The following is a 4,552-nucleotide window of genomic DNA, read 5'->3' as shown; positions in this document are numbered from 1 at the left end:
TAGGACCCATGGACCATGAGGAGTGACTGTATTTAAAACTGGTGTGTAAGGCAACACAGCTGTATTGTGGGTACAGACACACATCAGACATTCAGGGGCTCGGTAGCGGAGTGGCCTTCACAGGCGGGCACCCTCCCCGCTGGGTTTGGGCTCCTCACAGCCTCCGCCGCCCCCGAAGCGGCACAGCCTTTTGGGGCCAGGGCTGGGAGGCTGGATGCTGCAGTCACGCTGCCTGGGTTCAAGGGCCGGCTCTGTCACGTCCCTGCTGGGTGATCAGAGTCAAACGCATCTCACCTGCCTTCACCCATCAAGGTCGTTTAAGACCTGCGCGTCCTCTGAGCACACGGAGCCTCAATGATAGGATGTTTGCGGAGTTGTCCGCCGCAGCTCGCAATCAGCTGTGTGTGGTTTGAGCTGAGCTGGTTAAGACCTGATAGGACCAGGGATCCCTCCACTGGGCCTGCGCAAGCCACCGTGACCTTTTTATCCCTTAAATACTGAGCGCATCCTGCCTTCTTGGAGGTAGTTTTGAGGTGTCTGTCTTCTTGGTTGGCTGCTGTGTGAACAAGCCCTCTTTGCTGCAAACCTTGGGTCTCAGCGCTGTGGCTGTTGTGCAGCCAGCAAAATCGAGTAGGTTCGGGGATAAAGTGGGGGAACCAGCCAGGAGGTAAGTTTAGACCTTCGGCCGGAGGCCTGTCGGCCCCTCCTGTATCCGGAGCTGAGCGGCTGCCTTGTCCTTTTGTTCCAGGACTAAGCCCCGAATTTCCTTGGTGAGGCGCTTCGGACTTTCGGTGCTTAGTTTTGTTTTGCAGCAAAAAAAAAAAAAAAAAAAAAAAAAAGGTTTTGCAGGTTTGGGTTTGGAAGACATCTTTTGAGTAACAAACCTGTGCCTCATGGTTTGGCCTCCCATCCAGGTCCTGGGTTGGAGGCCCACTGGGCAGAATCTGGGTAGAAATTAGAAATTTCCGGCAGCTGAGGTGCTCCATCCCTGGATTCAAGGCCTGGGGCTCTAGTTTCTGGTGGTGTTTGGTTTTGGTTTTGTTTGTATCCTTTAAACTCCAGAGCAAATTGGCCTGAAAATGGATTGTTAAGTTCCGATACAATGTTGCGTCTAGATTTACTTTGTAAATGGGATGAAATACTTTCATTTCAGTCCTTCCTGCTGCTGTATCAGATCAACCTGTGCAGAGCAGTAAGGTTACGGCCCAGCCGGAAGGACAGGCAAGGAAACAGGTTCTTGAATCCAATGAAAAGGAGGGCGACTTGGCTGTGGGTGCAGCTGGACCCTCTGCCCCTCCTCTGCCCCAGGTGGTGGTGCTGCTGCCCCCTCAGGCTCTGGGTCTCTGGTCTCTGAGGATGGAGCACTAGGAATGGCCCTCACACACACACACACCCGCCAGGGCACTCGATTTGGCCAGGGAGCTACTCAAACTCGGGGGGGGGCAATATCCATTCAGGCAAGACCCCAGTGACGTGGATGCTGAGACTGGCAGCTGATGGGATTGATCCGAGTCTGCTCCTCTTTTTCAACTCTGATTTATATCATTGGAAGAACAACATGCCAACTACTACAAGTGACCCAGTCTGGATGGAAAATCCTTTTCATTGATTGATTTTTTTTTTTTTTCATCTCGCAACCTGCAACCTGCCCAGGCAGAGGTTCACTATTGATGAAATACCCTCCCTACTTCTGATGCAGGCTGAGAGGTGCTGGAGGAGGCAGATCAGCTTCCTGGAGAAGCCCCGGCAAACGGGTGTGGGCTGCGGCAGGTGTAGCTCCACCAGCCGGGGCTCTCCCTGGGATGTGAGTGCTAGAGAGATGGGCTACAGCTTGAGCATCATGGAGCTTGTATTTGCACAGGCTCAGGAAGAAGGGTCCCACAACAGAGCCTCGGTAAAGCACAGCAGGTTAAACAGAAACTGAATGAAGAGCCTTCAGAGTTTCTAAAAAGGATCCTGATAGCATACGGACTTTACTGAAGAAAAAAGCGCAATGTTAGAATTGTGACTTAGGTATTTTCTAATTCAGCAAATTTTATTGTATTTATAGTTGTGCAACAATCATTACAACCTAGTTTTAGAACACTTCCATCCCAAACCCCCAGTACATCTCTTTCCCCCCAACCTCTCTCCTTTGGTAAATAAATTTTTCAAAGTCTGTGAAGTTTTTCAAAGTCTGTGAGTCAGTATCTATTGTGCCAAGAAGTTCATTGTGTTCTTTTTTCAGATTCCACATATAAGTGATAGCATGTGATGTTTGTATCTCACTAACTTCACTTAGAATGACAATTTCTAGGTTCATCCATGTTGCTGCAAATGCCATTATTTCATTCCTTTTTATGGCTGAGTAATAGTCCATTGTGTCGATGTACCACATCTTCTTGATCCACTCCTCTGTCAATGGGCATTTAGGTTGCTTCGATGTCTTAGCTATGGGATATAGTGCTGCAATGAACATTGGGGTACATGTATCTTTTTGCATCATGGTTTTCTCTGGATAGATGCCCAGGAGTGGGATTGCTGGATCATGTGGTAATTCTATTTTTAGTTTTTTGAGGCATCTCCATACTGTTTTCCATAGTGGTGGCACCGATTTATATGCTCACCAACAGTGTGCGAGGGTTCTCTTTTCTTCACAGCCTCTCCAGCATTTATTATTTTTATTTTTAATTTTTGTCTTTTTGTCTTTTTAGGGCTACACCCGTGGCAAGTGGAGGTTCCCAGGCTAGGGGTCTAATTGGAGCTGTCGCTGCCAGCCTACACCACAGTCACAGCCATGCCAGATCCAGAATTGCATCTGCAACCTACACTACCGCTCACAGCAGTGCCGGATCCTTAACCCACTGAGGGAGGCCAGGGATCAAACCTGCATCCTCATGGTTCCTAGTCGGATTCATTTCCACAGTGCCATGACAGGAGCTCCAGCTCCAGCATGTTTTTTTTTTTTTTTTTTGTAGACTTTTTGACGACGGCCATTCTGGCTGGCATAGGTGGTACCTCACAGTGGTTGAGATTTGGATTTCTATGATAATCAGTGATGCCAGACCTCTTTTCATGTGCTTTTGGCCGTCTGCGTGTCTTCTGTGGAGAACTGTGTACATTTTGTGCCCTTTTTTTTTTTTTCATGGGGTTGTCTGGTTTTTTGGTATTGAGCTGCAGGAAGTGTTTACATATTTATTAATCCCTTGTCAGTCACTTTATTTGCAAGTATTTTCTCCCATTCTTTGGGCCATCTTTTTGTTTGGTTTATGGTTTCCTTTGCTGTGCAATAACTTTTAAGTTTAGTTAGGCCCTATTTGTTTATTTTTGTTTTTATTGTCATTACTCTAGGAGGTAGATCTGAGAAGATGTTGCTGTGGTTTATGTCGGAGAGTGGCCTGTGTTTTCCTCTAAGAGTTTTATAGTATCTGGCCTTATATTTAGGTCTTTAATTCATTTTGGTTTATTTTTGTGTATGGTGTTAGGAAGTGTTCTAATTTCATTATTTTACAGGTGGCTGTCCAGTTTTCCCAGCACCACTTATTGAAGGGACTGTCTTTTTCTTCATTGTGTATTCTTGCCTCCTTTGTCATAGATCAGTTGACTGTAGGTGCGTGGGTTTAGTTCTGGGCTTTCTAACTTGTTCCACTGATCTATATTTCTGTCTTTGTGTCAGTACCATATGGTTTTGATGACTGTAGCTTCGTAGTATAGTCGGAAGTCAGGGAGCCTGATTCCTCCAGCTCCATTTTTCTTGCTCAGGATGGCTTTGGCTAGTCTGGGTTGTTTGTTCTTCCAAACACACTTTAAAATATTTTGTCCTAGTTCTATGAAAAATGACATTGGTAATTTGATAGGTTTTGCATTGAATTTGTAGATTGCCTTGGGTAATATAGTCATCTTGACAAGATTGATTCTTCCAGTCCAAGAGCATGGTATACCTTTCCCTCTGTCTGTGTCACCTTTGATTTCTTTCATCGGCATCTTACAGTTTTCAGAGTACAGGTCTTTTGTCTCTTCAGGTAGGTTTATTCCTAGGTATTTTATTCTTTTTGATGATGGTAAATGGGATTGTTTCCCTAATTTCTCTTTCTGATCTTTCATTATTACTACATAGAAGTGCAATTGATTTGCAGGATACAAAATTAATACACAGAACTTTATCAAGTTCATTGATGAGCTCTAACCATTTTCTGGTAGTGTCTTTAGGATTTTCTAGGTATAGTATCATGTCATCTGCAAACAGTGATAGTTTTACCTCTTCCTTTCCAAGTTGAATTCCTTTTGTTTTTCTCCTCGGATTGCTGTGGCTAGGACTTCCAAATCTATGTTGAATGACGTAATGGTGAGAACAGATATCCTTGTCTTATTCCTGATCTTTGTGGGAATTCTTTCAGCTTTTCACCATTGAGGATGATGTGGGCTGTGGGTTTGTTATCTATGGTCTTTGTTGTGTTGAGGTAGGTTCCCTCTATGTCCACTTTCTGGAGGGTTTTTTACCAGAAATGGGAATTCAATTTTGTCAAAAGCTTTTTCTGCATCTGTGGAGAGGATCATATGGTGCATGTATCAC

At 45.1% G+C, this 4,552-nt stretch overlaps 1 long non-coding RNA gene across 7 annotated transcripts in view; it reads left to right on the top strand.

Annotated features, from left to right (window-relative positions):
- Positions 1–476: 476 nt before the first annotated feature.
- Positions 477–4,552, top strand: part of LOC110259892 (uncharacterized) — a 47,341-nt gene continuing 43,265 nt past the window's right edge. For 2 of the 7 annotated variants that reach the window (XR_014840230.1, XR_014840227.1), the window contains exon 1: positions 511–630. This is a non-coding gene — a long non-coding RNA (uncharacterized LOC110259892). Of the gene's footprint in view, positions 668–748; positions 771–4,552 lie in introns of all 7 variants that reach the window. The other 5 variants (XR_014840228.1, XR_014840226.1, XR_014840231.1 and 2 more) reach the window with 5 other exon arrangements.

Source organism: Sus scrofa, chromosome 3 (assembly GCF_054392235.1).
Source record: "Sus scrofa isolate SSC_HxYL_T2T_F1_AM1 chromosome 3, Sscrofa_HxYL_maternal_Yorkshire_Landrace_v2.0, whole genome shotgun sequence".
Taxonomy (NCBI): Eukaryota; Metazoa; Chordata; class Mammalia; order Artiodactyla; family Suidae; genus Sus; species Sus scrofa.
The sequence above is the reverse complement of the archived record's forward strand: the minus strand, read 5'-3'. Positions and strand labels throughout refer to the sequence as shown.